The sequence below is a fragment of the Solanum verrucosum genome, unplaced genomic scaffold, assembly GCF_900185275.1.
Source record: "Solanum verrucosum unplaced genomic scaffold, falcon-dt-bn FXZP01000228.1, whole genome shotgun sequence".
Taxonomy (NCBI): domain Eukaryota; kingdom Viridiplantae; phylum Streptophyta; class Magnoliopsida; order Solanales; family Solanaceae; genus Solanum; species Solanum verrucosum.
The window spans coordinates 2,035,390-2,053,296 of NW_026020210.1; the positions used below are offsets into that span (position 1 = coordinate 2,035,390).

General features: G+C 36.5%; 1 protein-coding gene across 1 annotated transcript in view; it reads left to right on the top strand.

Moving 5' to 3' along the window:
- The window catches only part of LOC125830424 (cytochrome c1-2, heme protein, mitochondrial-like), a 133,101-nt gene that overhangs the window by 39,820 nt on the left and 75,374 nt on the right, over positions 1-17,907 (top strand). The window lies entirely within an intron of this gene.

Genomic DNA, 17,907 nt, shown 5'->3' on the forward strand with positions numbered 1-17,907 from the left:
AAGACACGTTGATACTTCCTTTAGTATAAAAAAAAAATCATCTAACTTGACATGTCATTTGTTGTCAAGAAGATATTACTCAAATGGAGATTCTCAGCTGACAAACATGCAACAAAATGATATACATATTCATCAATACATATGTTGCAAAGAAATATTGTATGATTTTCACTTCACATCTTAAAGGGAATTGCTTGTATTTGACATTTTTAATAATTGTTATGACGAAGACATTTCATTATATTATCCAAACATCGTGTAATCCTTTTCTATCCCTTTTGAGCCTTAATTTTATTTTCTTTCATACCCCTCTTTTGGAATCAAAAAACAGTTTAAAAAAAAAAAAAAGGTCAAGAAAAGAGAAAAGTGAAAAAAAAAGAAAAAAAAAAAAAAAAGAAAAGAAAAGTTGGAGTGAAAAATAAAAATAAAAATCCAATAACAACAAAAAACAAACTTCCTGAACTACGTTCGACCTGATTCTTGCTTTGACAAGATACGTAGGCAACCTTATTTTGAGGTTTGGTCCAAAAAAAAATAATCTAGAAAGTCCTCATTACAAAAACTGGGGCAAAAATAATAATAATAATAATAATAATAATAATTATTATTATTATTATTTTATTGTATTTTTGTAAAAAGAGTCGATTTCAAAAGTTGTAAGTCTTAACCCTGTTACGCACTATCTTTGAGCTTTTATGCCAATCCTTTCATTTTAACCCTGTCCAAAAGCCACGTTACAATCCAAATAAAGACCTTTTGATCAATTTTTAACAATGACAAGTCAAGCAAACTTTCAGTGTTGATTATATAAGGAAAAATGTTATGCCACTCGCATAAGGAGTGAAAAATGAGGGAATTTTATCGATGAAAATCCTCAAAATCCCTAAAGGAGATCATTTGAGTCGAGAGAAAGTAAAAAAATGAGATAGTCTTATTGGTGAAAACCCTCAGGGCACCGTAAGACGATAGTGAGTGAGAGATAAGAAAAAAAAACAGACATGTTAGTGAAAACCTTTCGAGGCACTACCAGTCAAGTATTAGTCATAAATCTAGTGCAAAAGTTGGATTATAGAAGTCTGACTTCAAAGTTGAAAGTTTGACAAAGATAAAGTTTAGATTGATTGGACAGACCAGATCATTTAATCGAAAAAGCATGTCATGATCATTAGAATTGACCACCACTATCAATGAAATCCATTTATTCTTTTTATTTTTTTTATTTTTTCTTAAAAGGATCAAATATTATTTCTTCTTATTTTGCGTCTCGCTCAATTCAATCTTGAGATAATCTTCATTAAGCAGACATAAAATGATTTCAAAATTGCTACCATCTCTTCAATTGCACAAAACAAGGCTTGATTAGCCCATCAATCGTGACATGATTCAAGAAATAGTGATATGCATAGTAACTTGTCAGCAATTGATAATTTTTGAATACAAGGTTCAATTATTGTTGGAGGGTGGAAACAATATAACAAATTTAAAGTTGGAAGTTCTGAACAACTAGAGATGTTTTCAAGATTATCAAGGTGAGTTGACTAGTAAATGAAAGCAGTCAATCTCAAGCTAAAATTAGCTTCAAGCATGGCAACAACAAGAGCAACTATCCTCAAAGCCAATACCACAAATTGACCACCATTAAAAAAAAAAACATAAACTTTCTTTAGTTTCTTTTCTAAAACAGGGAAATATTCCTTACGTAAAAGATATCTTGAAGACTCAAATTTGTTAATATTATTGCAAGAAAAAGAAAAAAAATAAAAATTATTGCATTGTTTCTCCTATTATAAATATTTTCTAGTGTGAGACAATTATTTTCATTTTTTTTTACTAGGATAAACATTTCCTAATATAAGACATTTAAAAACTAAAAAAAAAAGGGATAAAATATTGTGGTGATTTTATTTGATGATTCTGTTAGTTGAGATCTTCCAAAGTACTGAGATTTAGTTTAGCAGGACCCTCATACATAATGGGATTTCGATTAGCAGGACCCTCATACATAATGGGATTTAGATTAGCAGGACCCTCCTACATAATGAGATTTAGATTAGCAGGACTCTCCTACATAATGTGATTTAGATTAGCAGGACCCTCCTACATAATGGGATTAGCAGGACCCTTCTACATAATGTGATTTAGATTAGCAGGACCCTCATACATAATGAGATTTAGATTAGCAGGACCCTCGTACATAATGAGATTTAAATTAGCAGGACCCTCCTACATAATTGGATTAGCAGAACCCTCCTACATAGTGGGATTAACAGGACCCTCCTACATAATGAGATTTAGATTAGCAGAACCCTTCTACATAATGGGATTAATAGGACCCTCATACGTAATGAGATTAGCAGGACCCTCCTACATAATGGGATTTAGATTAGCAGGACTCCTACATAATGGATTAGCCCCTACATAATGGGACCTTAATAAGGATTAGCAGGACCCTCCTACATAATGGGATTTAGATTAGCAGGACCCTCCTACATAATGAGATTTAGATTAGCAGGACCCTCCTACATAATGAGATTTTAGATTAGCCGGACCCTCCTACATAATGGGATTAGCAGGACCCTCCTACATAATGGGATTTAGTTATTTTCTCCTAGGTAAACACTTCTTATTCGGAGACATTTTTTTTATTTTATTATTTTTTTCTCCTAGGATAAACGCTTCCTAGTCTGAGTTTATTTTTGAAAATTTACATTTGCTAATAACTCACAAAATTTTTCCAGTGAAAACTGGGGCAAAAATTTTGTTTATTTCTTTTGTTTGTGATGGTTTTCAGGGTTCTTCAAGCGAAACATGGATTGGAAATTCAAGAACAAAGTTTCAACTCTTTTTCAGAATGATCAATTTCATGATAGTCAGAATCAACTTCTTCAATGCATATAACAGCCTGACTTCCTGACATCTATTTTTATTCAGCTTCTGATCAAGAAAACATGCAGTCATTCAAGAACATATTCAAATTGTCATTTTGAAGAGTGCCAAAAACTCACTCTAAGTAGCAAGTTAAGCCTCAATCCAATTCAAGATCAAGATACTCACCCAAAAATCAAGGTGATATCTGAAAGTAAAGACACAAGTGAAGACTCAAGAGAAACTGTATAGATAGGAGCTTGTACTTTTATTTTCCATTTGACTATTAGCTTTCATTATTTTTATGTAAGGATAGGAACCGCAACTTGGAGCCTCGATAAAACCTCACTTAACTTCAAACTCATCACCTCATCTCTTTGAACTACATGTGACCTGATTCCCCTATAATCCGGGATATGTAGGATGTCCAAAACTAGGACTCGGTCGCATATTTTTCTTTTCGAATAAGAGTCCGTTCAAAACTTGTCACGTTGTCTACTTCTTTGTCTAAAAACTCTTCGTGTTTCCAGTCAAAGAGGGGCAAACTGTAGACACGTAATTTTTTACCGAATTTAAGGTATTACACCATTTTTAGTACATAAATATTGCTTTTATATATAAATTAAATATTTTATTTTTCATCGTATTTTAGTAAGTTTATTTTAAAAGACTGAAAAACTACAAAAAATATATGTTTTCATTTAGATTTAATAAATAAGCTAGTGTTTTTTAATTATATTTTTAGACTAGCTATTTGACTTTTCTCATATTTTATAAATTCAAAATAATTAATTAATATTTTTATTATTATGGTATATATATATATATATATATTTAATTTAATAAATATAATAACCTAAACTACCCACACTACCTCACTACCCCACTACACCTACCCTCACCCCACATACTCCTCCACTACCCCACTAATCCCCCCACTATACACACACATACTCACACGATACACTACAACTACTACTACATATACCAACATACACACACAAAAAAGATAAAGAGAACGGACAGAAACAAAAAAACAACAACACATTACACGAGAAAAAAAGAAGAAGAAAAGTCTTCCCATTTTATTTGATTATCCTTTTGAAAAATTCACCAACACATTCACATCTTTTCTTCCTTACCCATTTTTTTTCATATCAACACAAACACATATACCATCACAAATAACCTACAAAAGTTATGGGTGTTCTAATCGAGCTTCGGTTAAGATTTTGCGGTATTCAACTTTACTTTATCTTCTTATTTCATTTATTCATGGAATTTGATGTAATTATTATGATAAGTTTTCTTACACTTTTATTTTATTCATAATTTGATTAAAATGAAGAATGTGTCAAGTGTTATATCTCTTTAATGAATGAAAGTAACTTTATTGGTGATTATTTTTATTTATCTATTTTTGTTCACTAGTTGTGATGTCTTAAAATGAATGGGTCATGATGTTGTTCTTTTCTTGATTTCGATGCTAATAATGATAAAGTAGGAATTATTGGGTTCACAAAATTATTGTTGTTTTATTTATTAAATAAAGAATGAGATTTATTTTAGCAATTCGTCATTGTTTTGTTGGATTAATAAAAAGTACAATATGAGTATGCCTAATTTCGCCATTAACTTCAAGACTAAAAAAAAATAAAAATAAAAATATAAGATGCGTAGGCCTAATTTTAACATTAACTTTAAGGGTGAATAAAAATAAAAGAATATAAGATAATCCAAAATTTATATTGTATCCTAGAAGTTTAGATTTGTTTTATTTTATTTGATTTTATTTAATATTTTCTTATAACATTAGACGGGTTTTACGCATGTAAACAAAAAATAGTATTTGTTTCAATTAAGAATGTGGTTACACATCTTTTTTGAAACACTTAAAAGAAATTGTAACATCCGACAATTTAAAAATGAATATGAAGAAGCTTGAAATTTGGAAATAGTCATTTTTGGAAAAATTTAAAATCTGGAAAATTTGGCTAAGTGTGGAAATCAGTGAGTTTTTGGCCAACTTTGAGCAGTCATAACTCCTAGCTCAGGATGAGTTAGGAGTAGTTCCAGTTATGGTTTCGAAGCTTGTGGAACGATCTTTCCAACGCCACTGAGTTTGCTCAATTCCGAGTTCGTATGAGCGAGTTATGATCTTTGAAAGTTGGGCAGTTGGCAGGGATTCCGTTCCGGAAATTTAAGGGCATTTTGGTCTTTTCACAAATAATTTCTTTTGAGCTTATATTGTTGTATTAGGCTGATATTTGGATCATTTTGTCCCATTTTGAAAGAGAAAGAGTTAGGGTTCAAGAGAAGAAGAAGAGAAGAAGGAGAAGAAGAAGAGAAGAAAGAGGAGATCAACAAGATTTGTCAAGATCATTGTGGATTTTCGTCGGGGGTGATCCCTATCAAGGTATGTGAGTCTTTAGTGTGGGTTTATCCTTTCCCCCCACATACCAAGCTCGTTTTTATGATTTGAGAAGAGATTGGATTTGTTGTTGAAGTTGTTGAAGTTGTTAGTTGTTGTTGATGTTGTTAGTTGTGTTGTTGAAGTTATTGTTGGTTGTGGGACAGGATTGGGCTGTGTATTTGAGTTGTGACCTATTGTATATTGAGGGATTTTATGATCCTTAGTGTTGGTTGGTTCATACCCCCACACACCAACTCGTTTTTAATTCCAAGAGAAGATTTATTGGTTGTTGAAGTTGTAGTGGTGTTGTGTTGAAGTTCTTGCTGATTTAGTACAGATTTCTGGCTGTGATTTTTGAGTTGAATCTATTGTATAATAAGGGTCTTTATGATTCTAAGTGTTGCTGCGGAAACCTTGAGGTTGAGAGGGTTTAGAATTGGAAAGAAACAAGGGGAAAAAGTCGGATTTTTGGGGAAAAAGGGGCTGGGCTGTTGCACCTCTCCTAGTGCCAAGGACACCAATCCTTCCCTTTCATTCACCATTTCTTTTTTTATACATGTTCCTAGGTATTATACCTATGTTTCCTAGTTGTTTCCAACACTCCAAGGTACTTCCAAAAGTCAAGTAAAACTACAAGTCAAGTGAAGTTAGTTTCCAAGTCAAGTGAAGTTAGTTTCCAAGTCAAGTGAAGTCAAGCTTAGAAGTAAGTAAGTCAAAGCAAGTCTTTAAGGTTTTCCAAGAGTCTTCATTGAGCGTTTTAACTTCATTCTAAGGCTCAAGTTCCAAGTTAAGTATTGAGTTTCAAGTCAAGTCAAAAGTTAAGAGTTTCATGTTAAGTTAAGAGTTTCACATCAAGCCAAGAGTTCAAGTAAAGTAAAGAGTTTAAAGTTGAGTTCTTTTCTCAAAGTTATTAGGGAACTATGTATTCCCAAAGAAGTTTTAAAGAAATGTTTTTACATTTAAACAAGGTTGGAAACTGAGATTTCCAAAAAGCCTTCGGGCTAGTTTTTGAGTAATTATCTCATATCAGCAGGAAGAAATATGTTTTAAAAACATAAGAGCCAGTACATTTTTGGGAGTAGTATCGAGCACCGAATTGGGGGAGCGTTCAAAGAACCCACAGCCCCCATAGAACCATGTTAGCCACCATGGGTAGAAAAGATCATACTTTTTAGATGAATCCTTTTCAGATTAGACTAGTGGATCCATTAGGCAGTTCAGGTCTTATACCTTTGGCCGGGTATAAGATGCTCTGGCAGCGTGAGGTCGATCGCTGTATCATCACTATAGCTCTTATGTGATGGTTGTCGGTTAGAGAAACTCCCACATCAGTTATTGTATTTTTCATACACAGAGATTATTGTATTTTTTATATACATCAGTTCATTGTATTTTTATACACATTTCAGGCTTATTGTATCCTTGTATACACACAGAGTTCATAGCATGTTTTAAGCAATCTTTCTTTATATCGCACTTGTTTTAAATTGCCTTATATTGAAAGAAGTCAGTCAGGTTGAGTTAAGTTGAGCCAGGTAAGCTATTCAGTTTCTTCCAGTTTTCCTTCTAGCCTTTGTTGCTTAGTTTTCCAGCTTGCATACTCGTATATTCCATGTACTGATGCCAGTTGGCCTGCATCGTTTGATGATGCAGATTCAGGTACCCCGGATCAGCATCCTGCACGTCGTTGATCCAGCTGAGCACTCCAGAGTCAGTGGTGAGCCTCCTTGCATTCCGGAGGACTCAATTATTTTGTGTTCTTAGTTTTTGTTTTATTAGGATGTTGCGGGGTCTGTCCCAACATCCATCTCAGTATTTTAGAGGCTTCATAGACAGACAGTCAGTCAGTTAGTTTTGAGTCTCTCATCTATATATATGTAAATATTCTATTTTGAGATTCGAGTTGCCTTTATGGCCATATTTTATAAGTTAAGTTGTTTTGTAATATTGCATTGCATTGAGTTATTCTGTTGAGGTTTCCGCTGAGTTAAGAAAGCCAGGCCAAGGGTTCGCTTGGGGCTAGAAATGGTCTCCGGGTGCCGGTCCCGCCCAGGGTGTAGGCTCGGGGCGTGACAAACTTGGTATCAGAGCACAGAGTTCAGGAGTCCTAGGGAGTCTATGAAGCCGTGTCTGTAGAGTCCTAGTTATCGGTGTGAAGCGCGCCACATCTATAATTGGGAGGCTGCAACATTTAGGAAGATTTCTCATTTCTTTCACACTCATTTCATGCGTTAGAGTTGATCTCTAAAAAGTTTCTTTCTAATCCATGCTTGCGCGTGTTTCAGATAGTCATGCCTCCACGAAGAGTTGGTAGAGGGCGTCTTCCTAGACGTTATGTTGATGAGCAAGAGTTACCCTATGCACCGGGAGTGCAAGATCAAGGGGAAGTTTCTAATGCCGAGTTCAGAGAGGCAATTAGAATGTTGAGTCAAGCTGTAGCAAATCAGATTGGTCAGCAAAGAGGAGCTCGACATGAAGGAGCTGACACTTCAAGGATTCGTGAGTTCTTGGGGATGAATCCTCCGAGTTTCATGGGTTTGAGCACTACTGAGGATCCAGAGGATTTCATTGAGGAGTTGAAGAAGATTTTTGATGTGATGCATGTGGCAGATATTGAGCGGGTTGAACTAGCTGCTTATCAATTGAAGGATGTTGCTAGAACTTGGTTCGACCAGTGGAAAGGGGGCAGAGCTGAGAATGCACCACCTACAAGTTGGGCCGATTTTGAGGAAGCTTTCTTGGGGCATTTCTTTCCTCGAGAATTGAGAGAGGCCAAGGTACGTGAGTTCCTCACACTTAAGCAGGAGTCCTTGAGTGTTCATGAGTACAGTTTGAAGTTCACACAATTATCCCGCTATGCTCCGGAGATGGTTGCGGACATGAGGAATAGAATGAGCTTGTTTGTTGCTGGGTTGTCTCGGTTGTCGAGCAAGGAAGGTAGGGCTGCAATGCTTATCGGGGACATGGACATATCAAGGTTGATGGTTTATGTGCAGCAGGTTGAGGAAGAGAAGCTGAGGGACAGAGAAGAGTTCAGAAATAAGAGAGCTAAGATCGGGAACGAGTCCGGGCAGCAGAGAGGTAATTCAAACCGTTCCTCCTTTCAGCAAAGGCAAAAGGGACCTGCTCCATCATTTGCTAGAGCACCTGCACCCAGATACAGAGGTGAATTTAATGTTCAGAATTCGAAGGACTTCAGGGCTAGACCAGCACAATCTTCGGGTAGTGTGGCGCAAGGGAGTAGTAAGCCTCCTGTTTGCGCCAAATGTGGTAGGAACCACTCAGGTATTTGTCGAGATGGCTCCATTGGTTGTTTCAGGTGTGGTCAGAATGGACATTTCATGCGAGAGTGTCCAAAGAATAGGCAGGGTAATGGAAGCAATAAAGCACAGTCTTCTTCAGTTGTTCCACCAGACAGGACGGCACCTAGAGGAGCTACTTCTAGTGTAGGTGGAGGAGCAAACCGCCTTTATGCTATCACCAGTCGCCATGAGCAAGAGAATTCTCCGAATGTTGTCACTGGTATGATCAAAGTCTTTGCTTTTGATGTGTATGCTTTGCTAGACCCAGGAGCGAGTTTATCTTTTGTAACTCCTTATGTTGCAAATCAGTTTGAGGTTCTTCCTGAAAGACTTTGTGAACCCTTTTGTGTTTCTACACCTATTGGGGAGTCTATTCTAGCGGAAAGAGTTTATCGTGATTGTCCTGTTTCTATCAATCACAAGAGCACCATGGTTGATTTGGTTGAGTTAGACATGGTAGATTTTGATGTCATTCTAGGTATGGATTGGCTTCATGCTTGTTATGCATCGATAGATTGTAGAACTCGAGCAGTCAAGTTTCAGTTTCCGAATGAGCCAGTCATAGAGTGGAGTAGCAGTTCAGCAGTGCCTAAGGGTCGTTTTATTTCGTACCTTAAGGCAAGAAAGTTAGTTTCGAAGGGTTGTATCTATCACTTAGTCCGAGTTCATGATTCTAGTGTTGAGATACCTCATTTCCAGTCAGTTCCTATAGTAAGAGAGTTTCCAGAAGTGTTTCCTGATGATCTACCCGGAATTCCTCCTGAGAGAGAGATAGATTTCGGCATAGATCTCATTCCAGATACTCGTCCTATCTCTATTCCGCCATATAGAATGGCACCAGCAGAGTTGAAAGAGTTGAAAGAGCAGTTGAAAGATCTCCTAGAAAAGGGTTTCATTCGACCGAGTGTCTCACCTTGGGGTGCTCCGGTTTTGTTTGTGAAGAAGAAAGATGGTTCCCTTAGAATGTGTATAGATTACCGCCAGTTGAACAAGGTTACCATCAAGAACAAGTACCCTCTTCCGAGGATTGATGATCTTTTCGATCAGCTTCAGGGTGCCACTTGTTTTTCAAAGATTGACCTCCGATCCGGCTATCATCAGTTAAGGGTAAAGGAAAGTGATATCCCAAAGACAGCTTTCAGAACCAGGTATGGTCATTATGAGTTTTTGGTCATGTCCTTTGGTTTGACTAATGCGCCTGCAGCTTTCATGGATTTGATGAATAGAGTCTTCAAACCTTATTTAGATATGTTTGTTATTGTCTTTATTGATGATATACTAGTCTATTCAAGGAATGAAGAAGATCATGCTAGTCATCTCAGAACAGTTCTTCAGACTTTGAAAGACAAGGAGTTGTATGCTAAGTTCTCTAAGTGTGAGTTTTGGCTTAAGTCTGTGGCATTCCTAGGCCACATTGTGTCCGGTGATGGAATTAAAGTTGATACTCGGAAAATTGAGGCAGTGCAGAATTGGCCTAGACCCACATCTCCAACTGAAATTAGGAGTTTCTTGGGATTAGCTGGCTATTATAGAAGGTTTGTTGAAGGGTTCTCGACTATTGCATCTCCTTTGACAAAGTTGACTCAGAAGACAGTGAAATTTCAATGGTCTGAAGCTTGTGAGAAAAGCTTTCAAGAATTGAAAAAGAGATTGACTACAGCTCCAGTTTTGACGCTACCAGAAGGTACTCAAGGTTTTGTGGTGTATTGTGATGCATCTAGAGTTGGTTTGGGTTGTGTCTTAATGCAGAATGGCAAGGTTATAGCTTATGCCTCCAGACAGTTAAAGGTTCATGAGAAGAACTACCCAACCCATGACTTAGAGCTAGCTGCTGTAGTATTTGCTTTGAAGATATGGCGTCATTACTTGTATGGTGTGCATGTCGACATATTCACTGATCACAAGAGCCTTCAATATGTGCTTACTCAGAAAGAGCTTAATCTCAGACAGAGGAGGTGGTTAGAGTTACTCAAGGATTATGACCTGAGTATTCTTTACCACCCAGGTAAGGCTAATGTTGTTGCTGATTCTTTGAGCAGGTTGTCTATGGGTAGCACCGCCCATATTGAAGAAGGAAGGAAAGAGTTAGCAAAAGATGTGCACAGACTGGCATGCCTGGGAGTCAGATTTACAGATTCCATAGAAGGAGGAATAGCGGTGACGAGCAGGGCCGAGTCATCATTAATGTCAGAAGTGAAAGAGAAGCAAGATCAAGATCCCATTTTGCTCGAGTTGAAGGAAAATGTTCAAAAGCAAAGAGTATTAGCTTTTGAACAAGGGGGAGATGGTGTTTTGAGATTTCAAGGTAGATTGTGCGTACCTATGGTAGATGGACTCCAAGAGAAGATTATGGATGAAGCTCACAGCTCCAGATATTCTATTCATCCGGGTTCCACCAAGATGTATCGTGATTTGCGTGAAGTTTATTGGTGGAATGGCATGAAGAAGGGCATTGCTGAGTTTGTTGCTAAGTGTCCAAATTGCCAACAAGTGAAAGTTGAACACCAAAGGCCCGGTGGTTTGGCTCAGAGGATAGAACTTCCAGAGTGGAAGTGGGAGATGATCAATATGGATTTCATCACAGGGTTGCCAAGGTCTCGCAGACAACATGATTCTATTTGGGTGATTGTCGACAGAATGACAAAGTCAGCTCATTTTCTACCGGTAAAGACTACCAATACAGCAGAAGATTATGCCAAGTTGTATGTTCAAGAGATAGTGAGACTTCATGGAGTCCCAATCTCCATTATTTCAGATAGAGGTGCACAGTTTACTGCACAGTTCTGGAAATCTTTTCAGAAGGGCTTGGGTTCAAAGGTGAACTTAAGTACTGCCTTTCACCCTCAGACGGATGGGCAAGCAGAGCGCACTATTCAGACCTTAGAGGATATGTTGAGGGCTTGTGTGATCGATTTCAAAGGGAGTTGGGATGATCACCTACCTCTCATTGAGTTTGCCTACAACAACAGTTATCACTCTAGCATCCAGATGGCTCCATATGAAGCTCTTTATGGGAGAAGATGTAGATCTCCTATTGGATGGTTTGAAGTTGGTGAAGCACAGTTGATAGGACCAGATTTAGTTCACCAAGCTATGGAGAAGGTGAAAGTGATTCAAGAGAGGTTGAAAACGGCACAGAGTCGTCAGAAATCCTACACCGATGTTAGGAGAAGGGCGTTAGAATTTGAAATAGACGATTGGGTATATTTGAAGGTTTCACCCATGAAAGGCGTTATGAGGTTTGGTAAGAAGGGGAAACTTAGTCCCCGGTATATTGGACCTTACCGCATAGCCAAGAGGATTGGCAATGTTGCTTATGAGTTGGAGTTACCACAGGAACTAGCAGCGGTTCATCCGGTATTTCACATCTCCATGTTGAAGAAGTGCATAGGCGATCCTTCATTGATCCTACCGACTGAAAGTATCAAGATCAAGGATAACTTATCTTATGAGGAGATTCCTGTTCAAATTTTGGATCGTCAAGTTCGTAGGTTGAGAACGAAAGATGTAGCCTCAGTTAAGGTCCTATGGAGGAACCAATTTGTTGAGGAAGCAACTTGGGAAGCCGAAGAAGACATGAAGAAGAGATATTCATATCTCTTTGAATCCGCAGATTAAGGTATTAATTTCCTTCTTAGTGCTCTATAAATTATAATGAGCATGTCGTTATTGTTGTTGTGTTTGCATGGTTGTTTGTTGGGTGTTGAGTTGATGTTACACCCTTAGCTTTGTAAGAGTTACCTCATTCGAGGACGAATGTTCCCAAGGGGGAGATATTGTAACATCCGACAATTTAAAAATGAATATGAAGAAGCTTGAAATTTGGAAATAGTCATTTTTGGAAAAATTTAAAATCTGGAAAATTTGGCTAAGTGTGGAAATCAGTGAGTTTTTGGCCAACTTTGAGCAGTCATAACTCCTAGCTCAGGATGAGTTAGGAGTAGTTCCAGTTATGGTTTCGAAGCTTGTGGAACGATCTTTCCAACGCCACTGAGTTTGCTCGATTCCGAGTTCGTATGAGCGAGTTATGATCTTTGAAAGTTGGGCAGTTGGCAGGGATTCCGTTCCGGAAATTTAAGGGCATTTTGGTCTTTTCACAAATAATTTCTTTTGAGCTTATATTGTTGTATTAGGCTGATATTTGGATCATTTTGTCCCATTTTGAAAGAGAAAGAGTTAGGGTTCAAGAGAAGAAGAAGAGAAGAAGGAGAAGAAGAAGAGAAGAAAGAGGAGATCAACAAGATTTGTCAAGATCATTGTGGATTTTCGTCGGGGGTGATCCCTATCAAGGTATGTGAGTCTTTAGTGTGGGTTTATCCTTTCCCCCCACATACCAAGCTCGTTTTTATGATTTGAGAAGAGATTGGATTTGTTGTTGAAGTTGTTGAAGTTGTTAGTTGTTGTTGATGTTGTTAGTTGTGTTGTTGAAGTTATTGTTGGTTGTGGGACAGGATTGGGCTGTGTATTTGAGTTGTGACCTATTGTATATTGAGGGATTTTATGATCCTTAGTGTTGGTTGGTTCATACCCCCACACACCAACTCGTTTTTAATTCCAAGAGAAGATTTATTGGTTGTTGAAGTTGTAGTGGTGTTGTGTTGAAGTTCTTGCTGATTTAGTACAGATTTCTGGCTGTGATTTTTGAGTTGAATCTATTGTATAATAAGGGTCTTTATGATTCTAAGTGTTGCTGCTGAAACCTTGAGGTTGAGAGGGTTTAGAATTGGAAAGAAACAAGGGGAAAAAGTCGGATTTTTGGGGAAAAAGGGGCTGGGCTGTTGCACCTCTCCTAGTGCCAAGGACACCAATCCTTCCCTTTCATTCACCATTTCTTTTTTTATACATGTTCCTAGGTATTATACCTATGTTTCCTAGTTGTTTCCAACACTCCAAGGTACTTCCAAAAGTCAAGTAAAACTACAAGTCAAGTGAAGTTAGTTTCCAAGTCAAGTGAAGTTAGTTTCCAAGTCAAGTGAAGTCAAGCTTAGAAGTAAGTAAGTCAAAGCAAGTCTTTAAGGTTTTCCAAGAGTCTTCATTGAGCGTTTTAACTTCATTCTAAGGCTCAAGTTCCAAGTTAAGTATTGAGTTTCAAGTCAAGTCAAAAGTTAAGAGTTTCATGTTAAGTTAAGAGTTTCACATCAAGCCAAGAGTTCAAGTAAAGTAAAGAGTTTAAAGTTGAGTTCTTTTCTCAAAGTTATTAGGGAACTATGTATTCCCAAAGAAGTTTTAAAGAAATGTTTTTACATTTAAACAAGGTTGGAAACTGAGATTTCCAAAAAGCCTTCGGGCTAGTTTTTGAGTAATTATCTCATATCAGCAGGAAGAAATATGTTTTAAAAACATAAGAGCCAGTACATTTTTGGGAGTAGTATCGAGCACCGAATTGGGGGAGCGTTCAAAGAACCCACAGCCCCCATAGAACCATGTTAGCCACCATGGGTAGAAAAAGATCATACTTTTTAGATGAATCCTTTTCAGATTAGACTAGTGGATCCATTAGGCAGTTCAGGTCTTATACCTTTGGCCGGGTATAAGATGCTCTGGCAGCGTGAGGTCGATCGCTGTATCATCACTATAGCTCTTATGTGATGGTTGTCGGTTAGAGAAACTCCCACATCAGTTATTGTATTTTTCATACACAGAGATTATTGTATTTTTTATATACATCAGTTCATTGTATTTTTATACACATTTCAGGCTTATTGTATCCTTGTATACACACAGAGTTCATAGCATGTTTTAAGCAATCTTTCTTTATATCGCACTTGTTTTAAATTGCCTTATATTGAAAGAAGTCAGTCAGGTTGAGTTAAGTTGAGCCAGGTAAGCTATTCAGTTTCTTCCAGTTTTCCTTCTAGCCTTTGTTGCTTAGTTTTCCAGCTTGCATACTCGTACATTCCATGTACTGATGCCAGTTGGCCTGCATCGTTTGATGATGCAGATTCAGGTACCCCGGATCAGCATCCTGCACGTCGTTGATCCAGCTGAGCACTCCAGAGTCAGTGGTGAGCCTCCTTGCATTCCGGAGGACTCAATTATTTTGTGTTCTTAGTTTTTGTTTTATTAGGATGTTGCGGGGTCTGTCCCAACATCCATCTCAGTATTTTAGAGGCTTCATAGACAGACAGTCAGTCAGTTAGTTTTGAGTCTCTCATCTATATATATGTAAATATTCTATTTTGAGATTCGAGTTGCCTTTATGGCCATATTTTATAAGTTAAGTTGTTTTGTAATATTGCATTGCATTGAGTTATTCTGTTGAGGTTTCCGCTGAGTTAAGAAAGCCAGGCCAAGGGTTCGCTTGGGGCTAGAAATGGTCTCCGGGTGCCGGTCCCGCCCAGGGTGTAGGCTCGGGGCGTGACAGAAATTCAAAGATGTGGTGACACACCTTGATAAAATTATTCTAATATATATTTTAACATGTGGGTTAATTTAATTAAAAGTATCATCAATAAATATAATAATGAAATGAGAAGATTAGTTGTCTAGAATTCAGAAAAATAAGAGTAAGTACTTTTAATACTAGATGAGTTTTATGCACGTTAAAAATATTTGTAAAAAATTAAGAATGCGGTTGCGCATCTTTTTTTGAGACATTGAAAAAAAAACCTCAAGGATGCGGTGATGCACCTTGTTTAAAAATATAATAACTTTCATTAATTTAAAATAAGATTACTTATAGATAAAATTAGGTGATGCACTCGAGAGAAGAAAACAATTATGTTCATAAGCTATTTATATGTCAAAAGTCGAGAATGCAGTTATGCATCCGATTTGAGACCAAATAAAAGTTCAACAATAAAAATGCAAACAAGTCATGACCTGAAAATAATATATCCACAAATGATTTAAAGTAGGTAAAAGTCAATAAAGGCGACCGTGCTAGAACCACGGGACTCGAGGGATGCCTAATATCTTCCCCTCGATCAACAGAATTTCTTACCCGAATTTCTAGTTCGCATACCATATAAAGAGTCATTTCCTTTTGATTAGGGATTAAACAAAAGGTGACTTGGAACACCATAACTCAATTCCAAGTGGCGACTCTGAAATGAAAATAAAATAATCCCTAAATCAATACCGTCACTTAAATTGGAAAAACTCTTCCGCCGCTATGCGCAAAAATGGGTGTGACAGTAGACAATTAATGTGAAATGTCCGTGATAATTAACGTGAAATATCATGTATAAAATTTGTTTTCTCTACTATTGTATACCCCCAACGACGACAATCATTATACCTCAATAGCCCTTTAGGTAATCTTTATATATCTCCTTAGGCAATTTATATATATCCCCAAAGACAATCTGTATATAGACCTAAGGCAATATGCATATAGCCCCGAATGCCCCTTGGGAAATCTGTACATAGCCCTGAAGGCACTAAGTCAAATCCCTAGCCTAGAGGGCAACAACAAACAATAATCAAATAACCCCAAAGCATGCAATGTGGCTTTAAGTGACTTATATATATGACTAAATCATTACACTCTATCTAAATATGTGGTCACTAATAATAGACTATAGATCCCAACGAGGAATATCTATATCTATCCCAATAGCTAACAATCAAATAAGGCTACGAGTGATTTGATTATAGCAACTAGTCATACCTTTCCTAAGTTTTATTGTATCTTGAGTAGTACACTTGGCTCTTGTATCCATATTTTGAACCTTTTGGGCTTATATATTTGTATTTGAGACTTTTTGGTCTCCTAAAACGGAACCTCGAGCAAACAAGGCTCTACTAAGGGCCTCTAATGTCAAATTAGGCGTTAAGCAAGTCCATGAGTAAGTAGACATCAATATGACTCTACATGCTTCAAGATGGTCTCTTTGGACAATTTATAGCTCTTTAAGCAAAATATAGGCACATAGTCAAGGTACGCTTGTCAATAAACTTTCTAGGCAACAAGTAAAGAGAAATCTATATGTATATGGCTCAAAGATTTAATCCTACATACTAATAGATGATGAGATAACCACTATATGCATCAAACAATCATCTAACTTATCAACAAGTAAGGTGATTTTCTAAGTGACCTGCACATCAATTTATATGTCGTATCAAAGTATAAGGTCGCTAACAAATAGGTAAAACACTTAACATGTCACCACCACAACTCAATAGGCAGCCACGCTGCTGTTTATCCGAAGATAAAATTGCTACTCTAATTCTTTAGTTCTACCGGTGTCAAGATACGCCAAAGGCCTATAAGCGAGTTATGTAGTTTATAAGCATTGCAATCATATACGCCAAACCAATTGTTGTGTTGTCAATATCAATATGAAATTCTAAGCAACTAATTACAAATTCCTTAAGGCATTGGTAAGACAATGAACTATCAATAGATAATTACAAGAAGATTCTTACGTCACTTTTAACATGTGGCAACAACTAAACAAGACTAAGAGCCCGTTTGGACAGGCTTAAAAAAGTAATTTTTAAGTAAAAAACTAAAAGTCAAACTTAAATAACTTTTAAGTCAAAAAATAAAAAGTAGGGGAAGACCTACTTTTGATTTTTAACTTATTTTAAGTCGTTTTAAACTTGTTTTAAGTTATTTTTAACCTTGCCAAACACTTCCTAACTTATTTTAAGTTATTTTTATATTTGTCAAACACTTCCAGAAATTAAAATCTGACTTTAAAAAGTATGTTTGACCAACTTTTAAGCCAATCCAAATACCCTCTAATCCCGATAAGGGAAGATCACATGTATACATATATATAACTCAGTAGCCAACTTCATCAACAATCATTATGGTTGCGGTGAGTACTATGGTGATAAAGAATAAGTCGTATCAACTATACGATGCTGAAGAAAACTTGTAGAGAAGGTTTATCCTTAACATACCTTGTAAGCAATCCAATATGATACTTAAGCAGAATAAGAACAATACACTAAGGGGTCGTTTGATTTGAAAATAAGTTATGATGGGATTAGTTATGATGGGATAAGTTATGATGAGGTTATTTTTTATTGAGTGTTTGGTTTGTTGTATTCAAAATAATATGTATTGCATAAATTTTAAGAACAAGTTGTTTGTTACAAAATTACCCTTCACTTTATTTAGTTTTTTGTAGTTTCTTTGCAAGCTTTAATTATTCATTTTTTTTAAAAATAAAACTTGCATCTTATTTAGTTTAAATATTTTTGTGTGTGCATTCCCACTATGGCACTTTATGTATTGAAAAATAATTTTTTTTCTTATTTAGCTTAAAAAATAGAATTTCCATCTTAAGTTTGTTAAAGTAAAAGAGGATTTGTGAGAAATCAAAAAATATAAATAAACCTAAGAATTAGTCAAATATACTCATAAATAAA